This window comes from Oryctolagus cuniculus, chromosome 1, assembly GCF_051225735.1.
Source record: "Oryctolagus cuniculus isolate XC-2025 breed Fujian yellow rabbit chromosome 1, ASM5122573v1, whole genome shotgun sequence".
In the NCBI taxonomy this organism is placed as follows: Eukaryota; Metazoa; Chordata; class Mammalia; order Lagomorpha; family Leporidae; genus Oryctolagus; species Oryctolagus cuniculus.
In genome coordinates this window covers 116,791,178-116,819,097 of record NC_142867.1, presented here as the reverse complement: position 1 = coordinate 116,819,097, position 27,920 = coordinate 116,791,178, and the positions used below count along the sequence as shown (strand labels likewise).

The 27,920-nt window shown below is 39.1% G+C and overlaps 1 pseudogene; it reads right to left on the bottom strand.

Annotated features, from left to right (window-relative positions):
- Positions 1 to 21,648: 21,648 nt before the first annotated feature.
- Positions 21,649 to 22,589, bottom strand: LOC138846609 (olfactory receptor 8D1-like; annotated as a pseudogene).
- Between the last annotated feature and the right edge of the window lie 5,331 nt (positions 22,590 to 27,920).

Here is a 27,920-nt window from a genome sequence, read left to right as displayed (position 1 = left end):
TTTGGAGCCAAAACATCAGAGTCAGAGTGTGGTAACGTAACGATTAACAAGTATAAAGTCAAGTAAATGTTAGTGATAAACTGGAAAAACAGATGGGAAATCACTGCACTCCCCTCCCTCTTGATGGGTTTTTCCCATGTGTTTCACTATGCTGATAGCATTCCTGATTTTTTTTTGTTTATTTGAAAGGCAGAGTTGGGAGGGGAGAGAGAGAAAGAGAGAGAGAGAGAGAGAGAGGTGCTCCATCCACTGATTAACTTTCCATATGGCCACAATGGCCGAGACTGGGCCAGGCCAAAGCCAAGAACCTGGAGCTTCTTCCAGGTCTCCCACGTGGGTGCAGGAACCAAAGAACTTGGGCCATCTCCCACTAATTTCCAAGGCACATGAGCAGGAAATTGGATTGGAAATGGAGCAGTTGGGTCTCAAATCAGCACCCATATGGGATGGCCATGTTGTAGCTGGAGGCTTAACCTGCTATGCCACAAAACCAGCCCCAAGTGCTGAGTTCTAATTGTTTTAAAACCTTTTCCCTTCTCTTCTACCTTACTCTTTCCTTTCCCTCTTCTACCCCAAGGTTTTACACTTATATTGTAGAGGTAATCTTCAAATCTTTTTCAGATAGATTTGGTAATTTATCATCCATCAAAATAATTTGTTAGAATCCACTCATAGCTGGCACCGCGGCTCAATAGGCTAATTCTCCGCCTTGCGGCGCTGGCACCCCATGTTCTAGTACCAGTCGGGGCACCGGATTCTGTCCCAGTTGCCCCTCTTCCAGGCCAGCTCTCTGCTGTGGCCTGGGAGTGCAGTGGAGGATTGCCAAACTACATGGGCCCTGCACCTGCATAGGAGACCAGGAGAAGCACCTGGCTCCTGGCTTTGGATCAGCGCAATGTGCCAGTGGCAGCACGCCGGCCGTGGCGTCCATTGGAGGGTGAACCAACGGCAAGAGGAAGACCTTTCTCTCTGTCTCTCTCTCTCTCACTGTCCACTCTGCCTGTCAAAAAAAAAAATAGAAAAAAGAATCCACTCAAAGACAGCTTTAGATATAGTTCACATATAAATTTCATACCTATATATTTCCTTGTGTAATGTTTCCATTTGAATTCTTCCTAAGCATTTGAACTTAATACTTACTGTAGCAGCAGCTCCAATGCCACCAAACTCACTCCTCTTGCCCAGTGATCATTCATGGTGAATGGTACCATCATCTGCTTAATTGCTTAAACCCTAAAAGGGTATCTTCCTGAGCTTCTCACTTCTTACTGTTCCTACTCACACCTTTTTCCTATTATCTAGTGGTGCTGCAGTTGCAGAAAACCACTTGTATTTTCCCTTTTGACCCATTTCTCCCAGAATTACTCCCATTACTTGACGTGATGGTTATGCCTCCCATGTACTGGTCTTCTGTGTATGAGCAGAGTCAGAGCCAGTTGTGACCTCCAGTACCTTCCACAATAAAATACAGTCTTGTTCCCTTGAATAATTTCCACAACCCCTCCACCTTTCCTGGAACACCCTCCTATATTTTCTTTGCCTTATTCATCTTATTATTCTGGTATGAGATTACTTAGAAAACCGTGGGGGAGTCTTTCCTATACAGAAAAGCAAGATTAGATGACCTAAGACTATATTCTCAAGACATTCTGTGCCTACACTAGTGGTACTGGTACCACTGTATCAAATTCCTTTTCATCTTAAATTTCTCCCTCACTGGTTTATGGGAAGAAATTAACTCTTGTTCCCTGTTTCATCTCCATTAGCTGGCACAACATCATAGTCTCTGATTTACAGCAAGCATTTAATTCATATTACATTTATATTTATAATGTGTTTCTATTCACTTTATTATGTGAAAACTCACAACCGACATTTGCTGCATTACTTAATTTGCCACTTGAGGTGCCTCCAATCATTTTAGAGTCCCTTGGTTTGAGTCCAGGCTCTGTTTCTGATACATGGCTTGTTAAAATGCACCCCAGGAGGTGGCAAGCTCAAATACTTGGGTCCCTGACACCTATGTGGGGCACCTGAACTGAGTTCTTGAATCTTGAATTTATCTCGGCCCAGCCCAAATTGTTTCAGGTATTTCAGGAGTTAACATGTAGGTCTCTCTCTCTCTCTCTGTCCCTCTCCCTCTCCCCCTCTCCCTCTCTGACTTCTTAAAAAATTAAATAAAAATAATTTTAAAAGTTATTACAAAACTCAGTTTCAGTTAAATTTTTATTTAATGCAAAGGAATATGTTGTATGATACAGGTGTATTCAATGTGGCTTTTCAAAAATGGTGATCACTTTGGAATTTATAGAGCAAATAGAGGGTTCTCCTTTGTTTTATTTTGCTTACCTCCTTTAAGGATGTGCTTTGTTCATGGTTACATTAGATCTGACTTTCTTTTCTTAGAATTCTCTTATTCTTCTTATCTGTCTTCTCCTTTAATGTTAATACCTTAAATATCAGCTAAAAATAAATCTCTAACTCATTTTACAAGACGTAGATGCTTCTGTCACCAGCTAACTTCGAGTATCTTTTTTCTGACTCACTTCTATTTCAAGATCCTAAAAATCTTCTTATGCTCTCTGCTATGGCCTGGGAAAGCAGTAGAAGATTGCTCAAGTCCTTGGGCTTCTGCACCCTCATGGGAGACCCAGAAGAAGCTCCTGGCTCCTGGCTTTGGATCAGCACAGCTCCGGCCATTGTGGCCATCTGGGGAGTGAACCATCAGATGGAAGACGTCTCTCTCTCTCTCTCTCTCTCTCTCTCTCTCTGCCTCTCCTCTCTCTGTGTAATCCTTTCAAATAAATAAATCTTTAAAAAAATGAAATCCTGTTTTTTGCAGCTAAATTGATGCAGCTGGAAACCATTATACTTAGTGAAATAAGCCAGTCCCCAAAAGACAGATACCATATGTTTCCCCTGATGTGAGGTAATGAATAGAGTACCTAAAGTATAATATATTACGATGAAACGGATTTTGTGAGATTCAATGATTGCTTGCTGCCTTTATCTCTGCTGTTTTTTTCTTCATTCTATTTGTTGGACTCTTTTACTTAATATAGAGGTAAACTCATGATCATTAAGTAAACTGAAAGTAGATCTTTGTAAAAATTGAGTGAGAATGGGAGAGGGAGAAGGAAGAAGGGTTGAAGGATGTGTAGTTGGGAGGATAGGGTGGGAGGTATCACTATGTTCCTAAATCTGTATCAATGAAATTCATGAAACTTGTATAATTTAAATAAAATTCAAAAAAGGAATTGACTTTTTTGTCTTCAATTATTCCAACTTATTAGTGATTTTTTTTATATTCTTCCCAGTGCACCACAGAGCAGTGTCTACTAGCAAGGACTGATTAAATGAATACACAGAAAATAATATGAGGATCCCTCAAAAATTTAAAAAATAGAGCCACCATATGATCCAGAAATTCCACTTTTTGAAAGTATTTCCAACAGAGTTGAAACCTGAATCACAAAGAGATGTGAAGGATCTTCAAAAAGCTCATAGAAAATGTGCACTATGGAAAACTATATAAAGACTGTAATTTTTTGCACCAAAATGAACTTAATTTTAAATTTATGATTGTGTTTCAATTTTTATTGCAGCACTATTCACAATAATCAAAGGTAAGGGCACCTGTGGAGAAAGGAAAAAAAAAAGAATGTGGCATATTCAGACAAACAGTCGTTTGTTTAAAAAAATGGTTTATTTATTTATTCAAAAGGCAGAGTCACAGAGAAGCAAAGGCAGAGAGAGAAAGAGAGAGAGAAGACTTCCATCTGCTGGTTCACTCCCCAGATGACCACAATGGCCAAAGCTGTGCCAATCCAAAGCCAAGTACCAGAAGTTTCTACTAGGACTCCCACGCAGGTGCAGGGCCCCAAGGACTTGGGCCATCTTCAGCTGTTTTCCCAGGCCATAGCAGAGAGCTGGATGAGAAGTGGAGCTGCTGAGACTTGAACTGGCACCCATATGGGATGCCTGCACTGCAGACAGCGCCTTTATCTGCTATGCCAAAGCGCAAGCCCCAAATTCAGCCTCTATTTTTTTTTAAGATTTATTTATTTGTTTGAAAGTCAGAGTTACACAGAGGGAGGAGAGGCAGAGAGAGAGAGAGGTCTTCCATCTGATGGTTCACTCCCCAATTGGCCTTAATGGCCAGAGCTGCACCAATCCGAAGGCAGGAGCCAGGGGCTTCTTTCAGGTCACCCATGTAGGTTCAGGGGCCCAAGGACTTGGGCCATCTTGAACTGCTTTTCCAGGCCATAGCAGAGAGCTGGAGCAGAAATGGAGCATGGGGACTAGAACCCGTGCCCATATGGGATATTGGGTCTTCAGGCCAGGGTGTTAATCTGCTGTGCCACAGCGCTGGCCTTTAAAAAGAAGGTAATGCTACTATTTGGGATATAGATAAATCTGGAAGATATTATGCTAAATGAAGTAGGCAGCTACAAATAGACAAATATTGCATTGTTTCTCATGTATGATACATTTAAAATAGTTAAACTCAGGGAAGTGGTCAATAGAACGGTGGTTAGCAGAAGAAAAAAGTAAGAAGATAGGGGAGTTTTTGATGGGTATAAACTTAGAATAAGTTCCAGATATCTGCTCTACAACATATTGCCTTTTGTTAAGAATATGATATTAGGCAATGCAAAATTAATAGGGTAGACCTTATTCATAGTAAGTGCTATTAACAAAAAGAAAACCCAAAGAGGTCTAAGAAAACTTTTGGATATGATGTATATGTTTATTACCTTGATCGTGGTGAGGGTAAAACAAATTTATACATTCTGGGACTAGGTAATCTGAAATCAGGAGCCTAAAACTCAATCCAGGGGCTCCCACAGGGATGGCAGGGCCCAAGTTCTTTTCTTTTCTTCCTTTTTTTATTTTTAAAGATTTATTTATTTATTTCAAAATCAGAGCTACATACAGAGAAGGATAGGAAGAGAGACAGAGAGATCTTCCATCTGCTGGTTGATTCCCCAATTGACTGCAACGGCCAGAGCTGTGCCGATCTGAATCAGGAGCCATGAGCTTCTTCCGGGTCTTCCCGTGTGGGTGCAGGGGTCCAAGGACTAGGCCATCTTCTAGTGCTCTCTCAGGCCATGGCAAAGAGTTTGATCAGAAGTGGAGCAGCCAGGACTTGAACCTATGACCATATGGGATGCCTGCACTGCAGGCGGTGGCTTTACCTATTATGCCACAGGGCAGGCCACAGGGCAGGCCCCAGGGGCTCAAGTTCTTGAGCCATCCATTACCTGCTACCACCTATGATATGCATTAGCAGGAATTGGACTCAGAATTGGACATGAGACTTGAACTCAGGCAGACTTATATGGAATGTGAGCATCCTAAGTGGTATCTTAACTGCTGCTCCAAATACACTCCTATGGGTAATTTTTGAACCACAACTTCAATAAAGCTGGAAAAAATGAGACGAGAATAATAAAGTCCTCTTTGTATTATCTTATAAGTAGATATAATATTCAACATAGTAATCTTTTTTTTTTAAAGATTGATTTTATTTATTTGAAAGAGCTACATAGAGAGGTAGAGACAGAGAGAGAAGTCTTCTATCCACTGATTCACTCCGCAGATGGCCGCAATGGATGGAGCTGTGCTGATTCAAAGCCAGGAGCCAGGGATTCTTTCAGGTCTCCCACGTGGGTGCAGAGGCCCAAGGACTTGAGCTATCTCCCACTGCTATCCTAGGCCATAGCAGAGAGCTGGATGGGAAGAGGAGCAGCCGGGACTAGAACAGGCACCCATATGAGATGCAGTGCTTCAGGCCAGGGCTTTAACCCACTGCGCCACAGCACCAGCCCCAACATAGAAATCTTTTATAAAAATTAATTTGTAGAAAGATAAATATATCCATTTATATCTATATCTATTTATATATATATATATTTATCTATCTAGATATCTATCTATATATCTTATCTGTTGTATGATTCACAAGTGCCCACATTGGTATGTATGGGTGGAGTATAGCCAGGGCTAACTGGGGCTAAAGCCAGGATCTGGGAACTCATCCACAACTGCAATCTAGGTAGCAAGAACCTCATTATGGAAGTTGTCACTGCTGTCTCCCAGGGCTTGCATCAGCTGGAATCAGGAGTTGGAGTGGTAAATTGCACCCAATCTCTCTGATGTGGGATGGAGCATTCTAACAAAGTCAATCACAAAGCCAAATGCCCATTTCCATTGCCATTTCTTTAACATTTAGAAATATTATTGTAATTCCTACTACTCTAATAGTGGAGGAAGTTTAGTAACTGGTTTCACAAATGGGGTGATGTTTGGAAATTTGAAACGACAATTTGTAAAAATATGGGAGACAGAAAATATTTCAATCCAATAAAATCAGCAGAGGATCCATCCTTGTAGCATCTAGCTATGGGATGATGATAAGGGGCAGCCCAGGATCAGACTGGGCCTGATCTGCACGTGGTCATGTTTAGGAAACTACAGTTCCCACACTCTTGGTCTCACAGCTTTTCACTTTGTTCTTAAGAACTTGAGATCACCTTTGAGTACACGACTAGTGCTGGGGGAGAAGGATGTTGTTTAACCTCCTAGTTGGGGAGCGCCTAGGGAGTCAGGACCCAGAAGGATACACACTCCCTGGAATCACAGAAAAGGAAATCTCTAGTGTAGAGGTACAATTTGAGAAGAATGTGGAGTCTCTAAGGGGAGATGTGAACACTTTATCAGATGTAAATAAAGAGATGTCCCAGTTTCCTGTGAGAGGCTCTGTCCCTGGGTACTTACCAGTCACCAAAGCTCTCCACACACAAAATAAACCCTTTGTGCTGTATCACTAGGTTGTTCATCTGATACTAAAGATGATATTTTACTCTGTTGCAAATAGAGTGGACTCCTTGGCAGAAAGCAAATGAAATGGAAGCTTGTACCTTCTCTCTGGAGGTGACCCAGCACTGTTTGGAGGTGGAAGTCTGTGCTGTGATGCCCTCCACAATTGAGACAGCTAAGGAGTCATGAGAGGACTCTTCACACCCATTTTCTGGGAACTATGTTTACCCAAAACACGTGCAGAAGAGAGAAATTAAGGACCTGAGTTGGTTTCTAAAGAAGAAAAATCTGTGAGTATCACAATCTAACAGTTCTTTGAAGAATTCTGTCACCCTCTAATCTCTTAGCAAATGCAGGCAAGGAGTCTCTGAGCACCATCACTCTCTCCTCTGAGTCTGGAGGTCTTCTGCTTGCAGGATATGGAAGAGGAGGGGAAGATAGACTACTTATAGAGAGAATGCTAGCCATCCTACAGTGAAATAGGTCCTTGGTCTCCTGAAGCTTTGGTGAAAGCACTAAACACCAGGGCCTTCTTGCTGTTTGATCTTGGGCAAAGTCTAATGCTCATGCTAAAATGTTACCCAGATATTTCTAAAATGGGGACAACATTCACTTCTGTGAAGTTCAGACAGGTAAGGGAAGAGCACAGGCAATGATGCTAAGGGCAGAGATAGGAATCACACATGAGTGATATCCAAGAAGGAAGTTTTTGAGTTATCTTTTACTCTGTGACTACCATCATATGTGTACTGAGTGCCTGCTGTGTTGTCAAGTCACAATGATACACCCTAAAAAGGCAGAGCAGATCATGGTCTTCATGAATAAAACTATAGTCAACAAGCTGAGAAGACATTAACTAATTAATTACATAAATATCACTCCATCCCTGACTCTTATTTCATCAATTAGTGTTATCCCATCTCTAACTTCACTCAGAAATCTCAGCCAATCACAGACACCTTATCCAATCCTAACCTCTACCCAAGTTATAACTCTGAATTCCATGAATTTCTCTTTATCCCTCTCGTTAAACTTGACACTCCCTATCCTTAGTTTATTTCCTTAATTTTTCCTCATCCTTCATTGTACCCCTGATTGTAATCCCACGTCTAATATTTACTACGTTCTAATTTCTAATGCTGACTTACCCCTGTGAGTCTTCCTTTTATTGCACCCTAGTTATTCTTAGTTCTCTCAACACTTCCCACTCCACCTGTGAACATTATCCCTTCCCTTGTGCCTTACACACTACTTGAATTTCACTACATCCCTCACTCCATTAGCCTGATTTTAACATGGTACCCTCTATATTTTTGAGTATAATTCTATCAACAACCACATTCACCAGACTTACGCCATCCTTGGATCTCACTTCCTTCCTCACTTCTCTTGTGTCTCTCTCACAATACAGACCTTGACTCATCCTGGGAATCTGATCCATAGTATCTGATGTCTACCCATGCCTCTGAGTGAAATCTAGGATTTGGTTGAGGGTCAGAGACATGTGACACAAGGTAGGGTTTTTAAAAAGTTAACATTTGGTATTTTAGCAACATGAAATAGCTGTGCATATCGAAAGAGTAAACCTATTTGAAATGTTCTGGGACAGGTCATTTGGCCAAGCAGTTAAGATGCTGTTTGTTATGCCTGCAACCCACATCAGAGTGCTTTGGTTCAAGTCCTGTCTCTGCTTTGAGTCCCAACTCCCTGCAAATGCATATCCTGAGAGACAGCAGATGATGGCTCAAGTGCCTGGGTCCCTGTCACCACGTAAAAGACCTGTACTGAGTCTGGTGCCATGGCTCAATAAGCTAACCCTCCAACTGCGGCGCCAGCACACCAGGTTCTAGTCCCGGTCGGGGCGCCGTATTCTGTCCCAGTTGCTCCTCTTCCAGTCCAGCCCTCTGTTGTGGCCTGGGAGAGTAGTGGAAGATGGCCCAAGTCCTTGGGCCCTGCACCCACATGGGAGACCAGGAGAAGCACCTGGCTCCTGGCTTCGGGTCAGAGTGGTGCTCTGGCCACAGCATGCCGCTGGAGCGGCCACTGCGGGGAGAACCTTTCTCTCTGTCTTCTCTCTCATTGTCCAATCTGCCTGTAAAAAAAAAAAAAAAAAAAAGAAGAAGAAGAAGAAAAAAAAGAAAGGAAGGAAGAAAGACCTGTATTAAATTCCTGGATCCTGACTTCAGTTTATTCAGCTTAGATCAGCTTCAGCCATTATGAGCATTTGGAGAGTGAGCTAGCAGATATACTCTCAATCTCTGTTTCTGTTTTTCCATTAAATAAAAACTAAGCAAATACATTAAAAATGTTTTGTCAAATTATCATGTACTTCATGTTTCCTTCCCTCTTGTATCTCAAAGCCAAAGATGAGCAACTCTGTGTAGGCCCCCCTTGCTCCAGTGTTTAGGCTGCCCAGAAAACCCCCTTGTCCCTGGAGAGTTTATCAGTCAGAAGATGTGGATGCACATCCTGGGGTCTGAAAGGGCTCTCCCAACTGTCCAAAGAATGCCTTTTCATGGGAGAGAAGTGAAACAGACAAGATCAGTTTTTCTCTAATTGGCTCTTCCTTCATCTCCATAGATCATTTTCTGTAGAAGAATGGAAGATGGAAATTACTCCTTGGTGACAGAGTTTATCCTGGAGGGTTTAACTGATAAACCAGAACTCCAACTACCCCTCTTCTTCCTGTTCCTTGGCATTTATTAGGTTACTGTGGTGGCCAATCTGGGCTTGGTTACATTAATTTCACTAAACTCACACCTTCACACTCCTATGTATTATTTTCTCTTCAATCTATCTTTCATAGATATCTGTTACTCTTCTGTATTTACTCCCAAAATGCTGATGAACTTTGTACTGGAGAAAAATGCTATCACTTACACAGGCTGCCTAACTCAGCTTTATTTCTTCTGCTTTTTTGTCATTTGCTGAATGTTATGTACTGACAGCAATGGCATACGATTGCTATGTTGCCATTTGCAAACCACTGCTCTATAATGTAATATTATCCCCTCGGACCTGTTCTCTGTTTGTGTGGGAGACCCAGAAGAAATTCCTGGTTCCTGGCTTCTGGCTTCCAATCAACTCAGCTCCAGCCATTGCAGCCATCTGGGGAGTGAACCAGTGGATGGAAGACCTCTCTCTTTCCTTGTCTCTATCTCTCTCTGTAACTCTCGTTCAAATAAATAAAATAAATGTTAAAAAAAGAAACTAATATTTCTAAACTAAGACTATGGTCATGCACGAAGGGGACACTTACCTGCTGATCCTGAGATCTCGTTCCATGTGAAGAAGCACTAATGCAATCAGCTGGCCATTCTGCAGCCCCTACCTGACTGGTGATAACTTCTTTTCCTCCCTTTTCTTTTAGAAAGCCAGGAAGCATGTGCCTTTCCACTAGGTTGGTGACCAGTCAGTAACTGTTTAATTATGAATAGAAGGCTGAAATGCTTCAAGATATGTTAGCCTCTTCACATTCAAGTTCATGTATTTGTACCAAATACGTCTAATTTCTCGCAAGTTCACCACTCAGAAGTGAAAATTGGTGTTATATGTTACATTCTTGAATTTCTACCAGAAATAAAATAACTAAAGGCATAAAAGAAGATAATAAAACATTAAAATACAAACATGTTGTAAAAGGTGACATAAATTTGAAATGTAACCACATGGAATTTACATAAAGAAATATATAATCAATGAAATTAAAAAGTGGCTAGGTGATTTTTTGACTTCTGTGTAGAAAACTCCTCTGGAGTCATGTGCAGGAGGTGGGTTGATAACTGCATGATTTAGCATTCCTGGATTGTGTCAGTGATGTGCATGAGTATATCAAAGAAGTCTCATTCAGATAGGCAGATTTGTGAAGTTGTGATTTAAGAATTGATTTAATGAATAACAGAATTATGATTCACAAAGACTTCTAGAGGCTTGAATCATAAACATATTTCATGAGATTAAAATGGAAATAATGGATATAGCAGTCTGTACTTCTACAAAAATGAAGAGAAGGGAAATTCAATGATGAATTGAATTGAGAAGGGAAATTCAATGATTCATCAATTAGAGGGAATTGATGAATAGAAAACTGATCTAGCTAAATAACATAGTATGTGGCACAGGATTAAAAATACACAATGTGAAATAAACCTAAATGATCCAGAATATAGGTGTTTGATATAAGTCCAGAAAGAGATCCAGAAAATAATTGAGGAGTTGTACTCTCAGAATACTAGCTATTGAGAATTACTTAGAATTTTAAAAACATGAATTCTTATACATAGAATAAAAAACCTAAATGAACAGCTATAAAACAGTAAAATTTTAATATTAGCTATCTACATAAAAAGATATGTAATTAATAGAAAATTCTTCAATAGCAAAAAGAGAATGAAGTATTGGCATATTCCATTTCCAGTGCTGTGGGGGAAAATTATAAATATTAATCTATAATTCTGTATTCAACTAAGCTTTCATTTGTGAATGATGGTTAAATAAGAACTGGGACTAGAACCCAGGGTGCCGGCACCGCAGGCGGAGGATTAGCCTATTGAGCCATGGCACCAGCCTACAAAAATATATTTTATACTTGATTATGGCTGACCCTTTTTGGAGATTATCAAATAGCATGATTTTCTTTGGAAATATATTTGAGAAAAAGGTACTGACAGAAGGAGGACAAACATATAGCACAATTTATATTGAACAAATAAATTTTGAGAATGCTTGAGGACTAACATGTGAATTAAGGGCTGTCATTGAGATGGGATGATGCTAATTGGAAAATCAAAATTCCTGGAGGGCAGGATGAGGAGTGTCTTTAAATTTTTGACAGAAGGGGATGTTTTTGTCTAAATTCCAAATCCTGAGATATTGAGGATATTGAGATGGGGTTGTTAGGGATGTATTATAGTGAAGAACAAATCATAAGAGGGTAGAACAGTGGAAAGAGGAGAGTAGAGAAAGAAAGAAAGGAAGAGTGAGACCATTAGGTTTAAGTGGTGGGTTAAGATGGCAAAAACATAGGCTAATCTTATCAACAACTTACACACGTTCAGTTAAGATCACTAATAACCTCCCTGGAGTCTTGTATTCCCTACCTTTGGAGACCATTAATTAGCTGTGATTATACATTAAAAAGCCTGGCAAAATGTAGCTTCAATCTGGGGAGATGAATTCATTTTTATTTTGTATTAGAATAATTAATTTTAAATTTATTTATTTTGAAAGAGCTACAAAGAGACAGACACAGAGAGAGAGAGAGAGAGAGAGAGATCTTCTAACTGCTGGTTCACTCTCCAGATGGCTGTACCAGCCAGGCTGGGGTCAGGTTGAAGCTAGCAGTCAGTCATATGGGTTTCCCATGTGGGTGGCAGGGGCCATCTTCCGCCATTCTTCTCCAGCTTATAGCAGGAAATTGGATCAGAAGTGGAGTATCCAGGACATGACCTGGTGCCCAGATTAGATACTGGTATTGCAGGTGGCGATTTTACTGACTACACCACTATGCTGGCCCCTTAGAATAATAATTTTTAAAATATCAAGGTGTTTTTTTTTTCTCTCAGGAGTCTATATTACCTTTCTACTTCCTACAAAGATCCTGGTTCTCGAACACCCTGTGATTTGCCTCGATCCACCATTTTCCTGTGGTGGAACAGAAATGATCTATTTCCACCACGCTGGCACGTCATTTCAGGCAACAGATCACACAACTTCTGTGTAGAAAACTCCTCTGGAGTCATGTGCAGGAGGTGGGTTGATAACTGCATGATTTAGCATTCCTGGATTGTGTCAGTGATGTGCATGAGTATATCAAAGAAGTCTCATTCAGATAGGCAGATTTGTGAAGTTGTGATTTAAGAATTGATTTAATGAATAACAGAATTATGATTCACAAAGACTTCTAGAGGCTTGAATCATAAACATATTTCATGAGATTAAAATGGAAATAATGGATATAGCAGTCTGTACTTCTACAAAAATGAAGAGAAGGGAAATTCAATGATGAACTGCAGAGAATTAAGGGCTTTTGATGACAATGAAGTCAAAAATACATAAACAATATAACTACTAAAAACAGTCACATTTTCATGTCTGCATTAGAAACAGTTTAGTATTTAGAATAAGAATTATTCTAGCCATCATTTCCACTATAACAATTGGACCATTCTACTTGAATGTAGTTTATTTTGTGAATATCACTTTCCAATAGGTCATTGGCATTTTATTTATAGGTCATTGGCATATATTCTGAGGAGGGCAGTCATGAAAAGGAAGGGACTTGAAATCTTACATCTATTGATTTGTTCATTCATTTGATCCTTCTTTTAACAAATATTTTTCAAATCTCCAGTACATGCCTAGAAACGTTTCTCATTTTGGTTGATTAACAGAGGAGCAAAAATCACAAAGTCCTTGCCCTCATTCGATTTAGGTTTTAATCTCAAAGACAGACAATAAACACATACATATACAATCTAAGAAACATTTTCAAATGAAAATAAAGCAAGAGAAGAGAATAGAGACTGGTCATAGATATTGGAGGACGAGTAGCTTACACATGGAAGAGCTGGGGTTAATTATTGAAGTTGTAGTAGTCTTTGCTAAAGGCACAAATAAGTTGGGTGGGAGAAAGCTCCACAATGGCACATCTTTCCTCCAATAAGGAGCACTCTTCCGAAAATCAGAACCATCCAAGTAACAACCAAAATCTTAGCTAGTTTGTGAGCTATTCAGCAAGAAGGATTTGGGTAGAGACTAAATTGTCTATCTGTGACGTTTCTGAGGAACTTACATACTGACTGGGATTTGGCCAAGTTAATCCATTTGCTCAGTTCCAACGCTGAGGCTTTTGTGATCCATTCTGTCTCTCGTAGTCATCACTACTGATCCTTTTTGCTCCCTTCCTCTTAAGCGCTGTCTTAGGCCTCCCCTCCTTTCCCACAGCACTCACTCTCTTTCATTCCTTTCTTCTTTCTTCTTAGACTTCCAAGGCCCTGTAAGTGTAATTGCTTCTATTATTTTCCTCTTTATTGTCTTTAGCTGATAATAAGGAATATTTTTAAATAAGTTTTTTTTGAATATGAATGTTATTGAGGCCTTAGTTGAGTGCAATGTATAATAGTTATTTAAAGGTTTGTTTTTTTTGTTGTTGTTGTTTTTTTTTTTTTTTTTTTTTTTTTGGCCAGGCAGAGTTAGACAGTGAGAGAGATAGAGACAGATAGATTTGAGAGTAATAAACAGTAAGAGATACAGAGAGAAAGGTCTTCCTTCCGTTGGTTCACCCCCCAAATGGCTGCTATGGCCAGTGCTGCACTGATCCGAAGCCAGCAGCCGGGTACTTCTTCCTGGTCTCCCATGTGGGTGCAGGGACCCAAGCGCTTGGGCCATCGTCCGCTGCCCTCCCAGGCCACAGCAGAGAGCTGGACTGGAAGAGGAGCAACCTGGACTAGTACCCAGCGCCTTAGCTGGCACTAGAACCCGGTGTGCTGGCACCGCAGGCAGAGGATTAGCCAAGTGAACCATGGTGCCGGCCAGTTATTTAAAGGTTTAAGCAACAGTAGTTTATGTCCAGTATAATGAAGTATAAATGTTTGTGTTTTGACATTCTTATCATTCACTTTACTAAAATAACCAAAAGTTTAGATCATCTGTATCAAATAGTACAATTTGCATTATGTCCTGTGTGCCTTAAAAGAGTTTTACTTTATTTTATTTGAAATATTTATTTATTTATTTGAAAGGCAGAATTACAGATTGAGGGAGAGACATCAATCTTCCATCTGCAGGGTCACTCCCTGTATGGCCAGGACTGTCACTGGGCCAAGCCGAAGCAGACAGCCTAGAACTCCAGCTCAGTCTCCCATGTTGGTGGCAGAGACCCAAATGCCCAAACAGCATCATTTTCTGCTTTCCCAGGTGTACTAGCAGGGAGCTGGATAGGAAGTGGAACAGCTTAATGTGCTGAACCACAATGCCAACCCCTGCCTTCATAATTTTAGTTAACCAGGTTACGGTCAATACTCTTCTCCAAGATGCTCCTCATTATTCAGATCAGCATTGCTGATAAGCATTTCCTTCGCACAAGTTATGACCAACTCTGTATCCTGTGATAATCTAATTTAGGAGATGTTTTCATTGAGCACTTCATGTGCTATATTATGAGCTGGTTACATTGTATTTATTTATATATAATCTTTATAACAAATGCCTGTAATTTGGCTCCTTTATCTTCAGATCACTAATGAAAACATTGTCCTCAGAGTTTAAAGGGACTGCTCAAGTTCACATAGTTTGCAAGAGCCAGGACTTGAACTCAAATCTAGGGCAGCTTGATTCCAAATCCCTGCCTTTTCCATTGCATCAGCCTCCTGGCTTGTTAGGCTTACAAACTAACTACTTTTGCCTTGAGAAAGGAGAACCCTGGTATTTAATTAACAATGGTTTATTAATGAGATATTGAGTCTCCTCTGAGTAATTTAAATCCAATGAAACTGTCTGTATCATTTCTTTCACTTTATAATCTCTACACAAAATTCCTGATTTGAACACTTACTGAGGTTCAAAATGTAGCTTTTTATAAACTTAAGACATCATTTTTAAAAGGATTTATTTGAAAGTCAAAGTTACAGAGAGAGAGAGAGAGAGAGAGAGAGAGAGAGCAGGGGCTGCACTGGGCAGAAGCCAGGAGTCAGGAGCTTCTTCCTGAGCTCCCATGTGGAAGTTTGGGCCCAAGCACTTGGGCCATTTTCTGCTGCTTGAACCAGCACCCACATGGGATGCTTGTTTTGCAGGTGGAGGCTTTACCTGCTATGCCACAATGCTGATCCCAAGACAACATCATGTCAAAGAAGAAAAAGAAATTTGATTTTAATACAGCAATAAATATTTATGTTCCACATAATTCATTCATATTTGAAAAGTTTTTGTACATATAAAATAAACTTGTAATGTCATGTTATTTGGCATATGGATATTAATGTTACCTTCACTGAATTATTTCTTTTACATAATAATATTCCTTTCTTCTCTTATTTTATATTTGTAATGAGTTACACATTGTGTGATGTCAATACAGCCATCCTTGCTCTAAAAATAGTATATATGTATAAGTCTGTAATTTTGTGTGTGTGTGTGTGTGTATTAAGCAAATAAGGCAAAATGTTAGAAACTGTTAAATTTATGCAAGAGCACAGCAGGTTAAACCACCACTTGCAACACCTTCATCCCATGTGAGAGTGACAGTTTACGACTCGGCCCCTCTTCTGATCCTGTTTCTTTCTTTTTTTTTTTTTTTTTAAGATTTACTTATGTATTTGAAAAGCAGAGTTACAGAAAGAGAGATAGAGATAGAGAGAGAGAGAGAGAGAGAGAGAGATAGAAAGAGAGAGAATCTTCCATCCCTGGTTTGTGGGGAGCAACTCGGACTAGACTAAGTTACTGGAATTAAGACTTATTCTATGCATCTGCTCTCCCACAATATGGCGCTGGGAGAGGAGTAAACAACTTTTACGCAGCTGCCTCCAGTTCGACCTGCAGGAGCTGATCCTGCTCCTGATTGGAGGAGAGCAGCATACTCGGCGTGTGGGTAGCAGAGTTGGGATTGGTGGAAGAGGACTATAAAGGAGGAGAGAGACAACATGCACCAGGAACATCTAAGGGGAACATCCGTATAACATCTGAACAGCCCCCGGGAGAGCCGGCCGGCGGTGTGCCGCTCCCCCGTGGAAGTGGGGAAAGTGGCAGGGGGCACCGCCCTTCCACGGAGGTGGAAGGATCGGTAGCCAACCCGGGAAGGACCAGCAGCAAACCCGGGAAGGGCCGAGCAGACAAAAGAACAGCGCAGGGTCCTGTGTCGTTCCTCTGCGAAGAGGGGGAGCGACACTGGTTCACTTCCCAGATGGCTGCAATGGCCAAAGCTGGGCCTGGCTGAAGCTAGGAGCCTGTAACTAACTCCATCTGGGTCTTCCATGTGGCTGTCAGGGTCCAAGCACATGGGTCACCCTCTATTGCTTTCCCAGTCTCATTAGTAATGGAACTAGATCAAAAGTGGGGCAGTTAGTATTTTTACAAGCACTCATATGGGATGCTGGCATCTCAGGCAGCAGCTTAACCCACTGTACAACAATGCTGGTCCCTCCGATACGGTTTTTTGCTGTTGCATCCTGAGAGGCAGCAGATGATACTTCAAGTGCTTGGGCCCCTGCCACCCACCAGGGAGATGAAGATGAGTTCCGTGCTCCCAGTTTTTCCTGAACCAGTCTTGGCTATGCAGGCATTTGAGGAAGTGAATCGTCTTTGTCTCTTGTCTCTGTCTCTGTCTGTGTCCCTCTCTGTCTCTCTGTGAGTGTATGTGTGTGTGTCTGTCTCTCCTATCACTGTGCCCTTCAAGTATACCCTTCAAATGTTGTTAAATTTGTTCCATTATCATTTAAGTCTTCATTGTTTTTTCCTGTATTTTTTGAAATATTTATGATAAAAATTATATAATTATATATTTTATAATAAAAATTACCAAATCTTGATCCACTAAAAGGTTTTCCAGAATCCTCTCTCTTTTCCAGAGGGGATATTACATTGCATGGTAAGTCATAAAAATGTATGTTTTATGACAGTTATAATGAAATAAAATTGAACATCAAATTAATTCTGTGAGATTGGAAAGATATTTTCACCAGTATATTCTACCCTCTTTGGGGATAAGTTGATTATTTATGGTATCTTTGTCACTTATGGACCCAGGAGCCTCGATAACATTTTCATCTCAGAGGTGTAAGTGCTGAAGACTTGAATCTGCCATTCTTGGATTTATATGTGAATATATGTTGATATTAATAAGAATTGAGTTTGGTGATGAGAATTTCAAGTTCAGTGAATCCTTAAATCCATAATTTATTAGCATAAGTACTTGAATAGAAGAACTTCAATATGAGAAAATGAAACCATGGCTTGTAATGTTGACTCTGTACAGTAATAGGCTCTCTCTGAGACATGTGCAACTTACAGAATCAAAGATGTCTGCAAAAGACATCTTTATCATTGGCAGTAGCATACATGTTAAAATGTGATAATATTATATAGAAAAGGTTTACCAATGATGGTATTTTAAAAATTGAAAATGAAGAAGTAGAACCGAATCACAAAGTCTTCTAATAAAAAGTCTTAGTGTTTGGGTATGGTGTTGACAGAGAGATGATGAAGGACAGGTTGGCAATGAATTAGTACTTACATTTGTAAAGGTGTGAGTGCAGCACGGGTGAGAATATCGCACCCAAGTACAGCACGGCATAGATAATCCAGAAGCAATTGAAAAACAGGGGCTGAGCGCAAAGAATGTTTGCTGAGAGATGAAAGTGAGAGTTTGGGTCTGCTCTGTTGCATCTATTTTGACAGCTTCTTTAGCACTCTGCAGAAAAACCTGGACATGAATTTAGAAATAATGGAATATGCAGTATAGACTATTTGTTAGAAACCTCTAAGATATGCCATGTGAACCACTGAAAATGAACCATCCTGATCTGGCGTAACTAGTTAGCTCTGTGCTTAGAGAAAGAGGCAGAGAGGAAAAAAATAGGAGAGCCAGAAGCGTGGCAGCTTTTTTTAATACAAGATCATGAACAGCGAGGGGGAGAGAATACCATTTTTGTTCGCTGATTTCAAGGGAAAATGCCTTTGCTCACTTGTAAAGATTAGCACTGAGTAGCCTCTGATCAAGGGTCAGTTCCTTGTCACTTGGAAGAAAGTAGATGAGTAAAGCTGTGGAGAGAGAAGCTAAATGCCCCATCTCCACGCACCCCTGCTCACTCCCGTGCTGCGTTCTCGTCCGGTGGGTTACAAGCACAGTCTGTGAAACAGGCTTGGCTGACACTGGCGCTGGAGGCAAAGGGCAGGCTGTCCCAGTCTGTAGTTCCTGACAGTCTTCCTTAGCTATTGGCCACTACTCTGTGGATGTTCTTGTGATCAAAAAGACAATTTATCCGGTGTGCACAGAAATTTTCAAAACATGAAAAAAATGATAATAATTTAAAGTCTTTTTTACGTAAGCTGAAAAAGTCACCTCATATTCTATTTTCCATTCATGCTACACCCAAACACATTATGTAGCATCAAGCAACAGAAATTGTACAATGAGTCCCAAACTTTAACATTTAGTTACAAAGGACTTATTATGCAAGACATACTAAATAATCCACCAAATTTGAAAAGTTTAAATGGAAAATTTCCATTAAGAATTAAAATTATTAATTATGGAGAGAGGAACTGAATAAATATAGCCCCAGTAGTTTCAAGGGGAAATTCTGCAAATCGTTCATGGAAAAAAATAGTGCTAAGGCTTAAAAAATTTTGAGAATAAAAATAAGGAAAAGGTTTCAATCCTCTTACAATAATATACTAGGATAACTAAACCTGATAAAAGTAACACAAAAAAAAAAGTTGAATAACATCACCACTAAGAATATCAAATCAAAAATGCTAAACACAGTGTTGATCAATGAATTCAGCACTGAACTAATATAAGGCACCCATATTGAAAAGGACTTATCATTTGAATACAAGGCTTTTCAATATTAAGATACTATAATATAATATTAATAAATTTAAAGATAAAAGAAAAATCTAAAAATGTCTACAAGCGATGAAGAAGCCATTGACAAAAATCATATTTTATTCCTTCTCACTAATGTGCTCTATCAAATAGAAGATAGATAACACTATAAAGATGCCTCCTTAACTATATGCATGTGTGTGTGTGTGTAGAGAGAGAATGAGTGTATACATTATATTTTTGTATATATAGTATATTATAGTATATATTATATATACAGATAAGGAACAGAGTGGTTATTTCCTCCTCTACTTCTTATTTTGAACAACTTAAAACTTACAGAACTGTTTCAAAAATGAAACAATGATCATTCACATATTATTCAACTGAATTTACCAGTTATTACACTTTGCCACCTTGGTTTCAGCATTTTTGCTTATACTACACCAGATGCATGCACACATACACATGCTATATATATATGCTGTACCACGTGGGAGATGTCTATACATCGTGACACTTCATCTCTAAGATTTTCAACACCATCTAAGAGTGCAGATATTTTCCTTCAAAGCCACAATACAACTACCACACTTAGTAAGTTTAACATTGATTCAAATGTATTATTGAACATATAATCCACATTTAAATGTCATCAATGATCCCAATAATGTAGGTCATAGGTTCTTTTTCTTTTCTTCTTTTTTATTATTTTAAAGAATTTATTAATACATTGGATTCAGAGTCACAGTAAATGCATAATTACTACAGCACAGTTCTCATCAGTTCTAAAGTTAATGTGTTACTAATACAAAGAGACTAGATTCGGTGCAGTTCATAGACACAATTCTAAGACTATAATGATACTTTCATTCCTCTCTCCTTCTTTCCTCTCCTTCCATAATCCCTCTCCTTCCTTCTTTTCTTCCTCCCTCCCCCCTCTTCCACCCCTCATTTTTATTTACATCTAACTATCTGGACAATGACTATCAATTTTCTTTAGTATGCATTAACCTAGAATTTTTCCTCTGTCTTATAATATTTTTAAAGATTTAATTATTTATTTGAAAGTTAGAGTTACACACAAAAGAGAGAAGGAGAAGCAAAGAGAGAGAGGTCTTCCATCCGCTAGTTCATTTCCCAATTGACCATAACAACCAGAGCTGCACCAAACAGAAGCCAGGAGCCAGGAGCTTCTTCAAGGTCTCCCACGTAGGTGCAGGGACCCAAGGACTTGGACCATCTTCTGTTGCTTTCCCAGGCCACAGCAGAGAGCTGAATCTGAAGTAGAGCAGCCAGGACTTGAATGAGCATCCCTATGGGATGCTGGCACTGCAGGCAGTGGCTTTACCCACTACGCCACAAAGCCGGCCCAAATACTGGTATTTTTAAATAATCATGTTAATTATACAGATTACCTCTCAGTTTTTTCTCTTTTGTTAAAATAACTAATGTTTTTTTTAAGTTTCAGAATAATTTTAGATTTACAAAACAAAAGTTGTGAAGTTTTACAAAGGGTTCCCACATACTGCACCCCCAATTCCCATTGTTAGCATCTGCTTTAGCTTATTTGTTGCAATCTATAAGCCACGCCCAGTTTCCCTTATATTTTTTAATCCAGATTCCTTCTGTCTTTCCCATCCCACCAAGTCTCTGCTTATCAACATTCTGTGTTCATATTGAAGTTTTTTTTTTTTAATTAAGCTCCTACATATAAGGGAGAACATACAGTATTTGTCTTTCTATATCTGACATTTCATTCAACAGGGTGTCCTCTAGTCCCGTCCACTTTGCTGCAAATGATAAGATTTTATTCTTTTTATTGCTGACCAATATTCAGATTTGTATATTTATCACATTATCTTTATCCACTCAACTGATGATGGACACCTTTGTTGAGTCTATGTCTTGGTTACTGTGAAAAGTGCTGCAATAAACATGGAAGAGTAGGCATCTCTTTGATGCAATGATTTCGTGTATTTGGATATATATCTTATTTATCTACTTTTTTCCTCATGGTTAGATGTAGTTTGATATGATATGTTATGATATACTGTGATATGATATTTAATCTTTCTCTAGTGGATATAGGAGTATTCTGAGGAGAATGAGAGTGCTCTAGGTTGAGAGTAAGGCCCTCAATGAAGAAGTGAAGGTTACCAAAAATAAACCTTCAAACATCTTAATTTAATATGGAATTTATTTGAAACTAGCTACTCTTACAAACAGAAATGAAAGATAAATTCTGTTTTAAAAGTGCTAACCATTGAAAGTGTCATTTTTTACACAGACTCAGAAAATATTCTACTACTGAGAAATTTCTGTTGAGCTTCCTTGACATCCTTATTCCTAAGGCTATAGATAAGGGGGTTAATCATGGGAATCACTGTGGTGTAAAATACAGAGGCCACCTTCTCCTGGATTGTGTCGCTGGTAGATGGTTTAAAATACATGAAGATGATGGAGCCATAGAAAACCCCAACAGCTGCAAGATGGGAGCTGCATGTACTGAAGGCCTTGGACCTACCTTCAGCTGAACGAATTTGCAGAATGCTGGAAAGGATGAAGGTGTAAGAGATGAAGATGGGTAACACACATGCAAATACGTTAAATCCAACCAGAATCATCACTAAAAGCTCCTTAGTGTTGTCTCTTGAGCAAGATATATTCAGAAGAGGAAGGATGTCACAAAAGTAGTGATGGATGACATTAGTCCCACAGAAGGAACGGCTAGATATATAGCTGGTATGGACAAAAGCCCCCAAAGCTCCCATTGTATACACACTGGTGACCAGTAGAAAACAGATACGGGGGGACATGGTGACATTGTAGAGCAAGGGCTTACAGATGGCAACATAACGATCATATGCCATGGCTGTCAGCATGTAGGAGTATCAATGCCAAAGAAGCAAAAGAAAAAGAGCTGGGCCATGCACTCAGGAAAAGACAAGGAGTTCTTCTCTGAAACAAAGTTCATTAACATCTTGGGAATTATGACAGATGAATAACAGAGATCTATGAAGGACAAGTTACTGAGAAAATAGTACATAGGAGTGTGGAGCTGTGAACTGATCCTGATTAAAAAGACCAAGCCCAAGTTTCCCACAATGGAGACCATGTAAATCAGTAGAAAGAGTAGTAAGAGAGGGAGCTGGAGCCCTGGCTCATCTGTCAACCCCTCAAGGATAAAATAGGCTACTGAAGAATGATTTCCTGCATCCATTCATCTCCCAGTTGTGATAGTTAAATCATCTGGAGAAGTTCCCATTAGAAAAACATTGTCATCCTATAGGAATTGGTGGCTTAGGGTGATGAATGAAGTAATTTCCAACTGATCCAGAATTTGAATCATAAACCAAGTGACTCAAATATACTTTCGATTGAATCTTTATCAAGACGGTGTTAACTATTTTGGGTTCAGTGTTTATAACTCTCATGGAATTTAGAAGTGAAAATTATTTTGTTTCCAATAGATCAAGCTTTAGATTTTTACCATAAAAGAAAAATAACTCTTCTTATTTGATAACCTTCAAAGAGGATCTTACAGAGCTGCTATCTTCTTCTTTGGTTTTCTATCTGAACACTGCTCTCCTCTGACTTGGAACTTGAACACTTCCTCACTGATGTCCCTTCAGTTTCTCCCGACCTCAGTACCTTCAAGGAATTGATTTGGCTCTTGACTTCAATCACAGGAGATTTTGTCTCCCCAGCTTTGGTCCTTCCACTCCTCTCCGTTACTGGTTTTGAATTTGCTTTGAGAGGAATAAAGCTGTGCTCTAGATGGTAGAAAGAATGGAATACCAGAAAGGGAAGTCATTGTCCTGTACTGAAAGAATATGAGGAGAAGGAAAAGCAACAACAGAACAAGGTGCAACCATTATTGAGCCCCTATCAGTTTCCATGAACAATGTTAAGAACATTACATTTATGGCCTCATTACATCTCGTGTGATGCCATGATGATGATATATTTGCTATTCCTTTTTTTGTTTTTTAATCTTAATACAAGGAGAACAGACTTCATGTATTTATAGATATAATTCTGAGACGATAACCATATATCCCTTCCTCCTTCTCCCCCATCCTTTCTTTTTTCCCTTTGATTTTTGCAATAGCATAATTTCAATTTACTTTATAATTATAGGCTTAATGCACCACTTGCCATAATGTTACAGAAGTGATAATTAGAAAGACTACTGCACCACAGGAATATAGATAAGCAATAAAAACAAGAATCAAATCTTAAAATATCAGTTGCATTCTTATATGTTGTGTGGGTTTTTTTTTTATATTCTATATTAAGACTGAGATACAGAAAAGGTTAAGAAAACACATTCTCTGAGTTACAAATCTCAAAGCAAGATAATTTCCACTATCTTAAAAATGTTTATGTGAATATTCTTAGGGCATCCATTAAGATATAGAAATAGAACTCTTTTTTTTTTTTTTTTGACAGGCAGAGTGGACAGTGAGAGAGAGAGACAGAGAGAAAGGTCTTCCTTTGCCGTTGGTTCACCCTCCAATGGCCGCCGCGGCCGGCGCGCTGCGGCCAGCGCACCGCGCTGATCCGATGGCAGGAGCCAGGTGCTTTTCCTGTTCTCCCATGGGGTGCAGGGCCCAAGCACCTGGGCCATCCTCCACTGCACTCCCTGGCCACAGCAGAGAGCTGGCCTGGAAGAGGGGCAACCGGGAAAGAATCCGGTTCCCCGACCTGGACAAGAACCCGGTGTGCCGGCGCCGCTAGGCGGAGGACTAGCCTAGTGAGCCGCGGCGCCAGCCCGAAATAGAACTCTTAAATTTGACTGTTTAATCAAAAAAATAATGTCCCCTAAACATCAACATTTTTTATTGAACCTGAGCATTGAATAGTAACTTCTGCAGAGCTGTAGATATTATGCTACTCTTACTGTCACTTCAATATCATTTCCTCTATATTTTATTCTTGTTAGACAGAGTAGTTTTTATATACTTTTATAAGCACTGAAAACATATCTTGTGTCTAAGAAAGAGCATATTATCTCTTCAATAACCTTAAGGTGGAAAATAAACATAAGAGGAAGATATTAAGGTATATACATACACACATTTCTTCCTGTGAAAATAAATGAGCCTAAAATCTACATACACTACAACTGAGTATGCAAACCCTTACTTTGAGCTCTTTATTTATGGAGCAAGCAGTAAAATAAAACATTCTCTCTTTGCAGACAGTAAGAAAATTCATAAGAAAACAGGCTTCTTGTTCAAGATAGAATATACCAATACTAAGTGGATGAGGAGGTCAGTGAAATATTGTAGCAAGTTCACAGAATGCCTATCATGAATAATATTTTGTTTCCAGGTTCCTTGTATATTATCTAAATAGTCTTACCTAGAACATTTCCTAAATACAACTCTTCTTTGTCAAATCAAACCAGGATAACACATATTTCCTAGAAGTCCCATTTTTCTTTCTGTAAATTTTCCCTTATTCTTATGTCTACACTCATTTCTCCCGATAGTCCAACTTGTGTCTAACTATTTAAAATGTCTCTACCCAAGTAACTTCTCTTTCCACATGACCTCATTTGCTTTGATTTCTTCCCTTCTCCTAAAGACATTTTAATCCTTTAAGGACATATATAGTGCAATTTCTTATATTTGGGGTTTTTCTTTTCTTTTCTTTTTTTTTTACTGGTCATTGTGAGATGATAAACAGTTCAGTCTTTTATTTCAAATCAAAGTGGTTCATTTTCAGGCATGCATACTTTCTAGCTGTGTTAACCTGAAGGACTTACTTCTGTATAAACTCCAGTAACTTCACTAATGTAAGATGAATAATTCCTCCCATATGTCCTTATTTATCCCGGATGTTATTGGAAGTCAGTCTTCTGTTGCTGAGAATACAATATCGTAGAGACAAATTCATAAATTTTATGAGACAGTCTCATAAAACCTATATTCTAACAGGTGACATCAATAAACTAACAGATATATGTGGCATTTAGAATCAAATAGTGAGCAAAACTACAAGGAAAATAATGTAAAAGAAAGTGATTGATAATTAGCGATAGCAGTGGAAGGAGGACTGCATAGGGGGTGACCACTGAGGTGAGTTCTGAATGAACTGAGAGAGGAAGCCATGGAAGTACCAGGTTGAAAGATGGTTTCAGACAGACGGAGCACCAAGTTTATAGTCTGTGACATAAAGCATGCTTGGCACATTTTGAGCAGCATCCAATAGACCAAGATGGCTGTAGCAGACAGAGCAGGGAAGAGAATTATATAGGTGAAGGTTTTTGGTGGAACCAGGTGCCAGATGCTGGCCCATCCAGAAAATGGGACTGTTACTCTAGATGTGATGGGACAGCTTCATAGAGTTTGCAGAAAGTGGAATGTAAAGATTCAACCAGGCTCATTGTTCTGTAAGAATATTCATTAAAGAGTCACCTAGGAGTGCATTCAAGAAGTCACAGAGGAGGCAAAGTGTGCCAGTTGAGAAATGATGGCTTTTGTCATTCTGTCAATGACAGTAATATTGAAAAATGAATCAGGTTAATTTGGGATGGATGATACTTGTTGGATATGGGTGTATGAGATTAGGAATTTTGGGACCTAAGATATTGGATTGAGAAGTATCAATGGTATTATGAGGGTAGGTTGGGGATTTTTTCTGTTTGTTTTGTTTTACACATACATAATTTGATGCCTATATCATTACCAAGTGGGTATATTGAATAGGAAACTCAATGCATGACTCTGAAAGTCAGAGAAAAGGCATGACTGTGAAATGGTTTTCTGAGCCACCACTGTGTGGACTTATTTAGAGCCAGGAGGTCTGATGAGATCAACCAAGCATGATGTGTGCAAAGACTTAACATGAAAAGTTGTCAAAAATTTTAGGTATTGTCATTTTTACTGTTATTATCAGAAATTGTGTTAGATAGTATTTTGAAAATCTCCTTCCATTCTATTTTTGTATTCCTTTTCACTTCTTTATTAAAGTTAATTAATCTCCATTACCATATATCCAAGGCAGTAGTCCATCTGTGCATCTGTCATATGAATCAGAAGCGTCTAGCGCACAACCTAGGACCGAGTGGAGACCTTGCATCTATTCTCTTTCCTCCCTTTCTTCAGATTCTGTCTACACATTGACTCCTGCCCACTTCTCAATTCTACTTTTCCATAATATGCCAATAAAGCAACACATCCAGAGATACATAAAAACGTCTTATTTTTCCTTTCACTTCTTTTGCTTTTCTTGTGATTGTATTCACATGCTTTGCATATCTGTTTTTTTCAGAAAAATTTACATAATGAGCACCAGATTTAATTCAGTCATGCTTCCAACTTGATTCCCTTATGATAAATAGTCTTGCGTTGATTGGGTCATTAAAATTGACTTAACCTTTCTGTGTAGGGCAATGTATTAGATAAAATGATTCTTTAACATCTCCAAATACTGTATGAACCCTGGGGAACAGTGTCTCTCAAAAATATGGGTGTTTGAAGAAATTGGTTTGAAGACTGAGATTTTCAATCCTCAATAAATAATTATTAATGTTTTTATTAGAAATATTTGATTTAATTACATCTGGAATAGGTTTCTTCTCCAGAATTATAGCCAGGGGAGAAAGGAGCAGGCAGAAAGTTGATTATCTGGGATAAAAATGTCAGAGATAACATCAGGAGTTGCTTCCTTTCATTTTCAAGGTGGGTTTGAGAACAATTCTGAATTCACTGTTTGAAAAGCATAAAGTAGAGGAGGGCATAACTTTAAAAAATTGAAGATATATATATATATATCTTTATATATACATCAGTATTTATGTATACATGTATAGATATAAAGATAGATAGATAGATAGATAGATAGATAGATAGATAGAGACAGAGCTATTATCTGCTGCTTCACTTTCTAAATACTCATCAGCTGAGGTTGAGCCAGCCTGAAACCAGGAGCAAGGAATGCAATCCAGGTTTCCCACATGGGAGACAAATATCCAATCACTGGAGCCATCACCTGCTCCCTCTCAGGATGTGCATTTAGGACTTAACTCTGGCACTGTAATATGATTTACATACATATTAACCATGAAACTAAATGCCTGATTCAAGAAGGGCATAATTTTTGGCCCTAAACATAGCAGTTTTTGATGTGGGCTAGGAGAGAAGAGCTTGAGACATTTATATGAATATGGATGGATGGATGGATGGATGGATGGGAAGGTGGGACTATCACTTCCACAAGTTTATTTCCCAAATGCCCAGAATGATAGAAGCTGAGATCTAGGAGTTCAATCCGAGTTTCCCACATAGGTTTCAGGGAATTAGTTACATGAGTCATCACTTCTGCTCCCAGGGCCTGAGTCAGGAGCCCCGGACATTCATTGACACCAGACAATCCAATGTGTGACACAGGCGACTAAACTGTTAGGACACATACTTATTCCAGGAGCTCGAGTCTTTCTTCATATATTAGGTAATTATTTACTTAGCAATGTTGTATAAGTAGGCCAATGTTAGTATTCTTTCAATAAAAGGAATTTCTGACCTGATCAAATATTGCAATA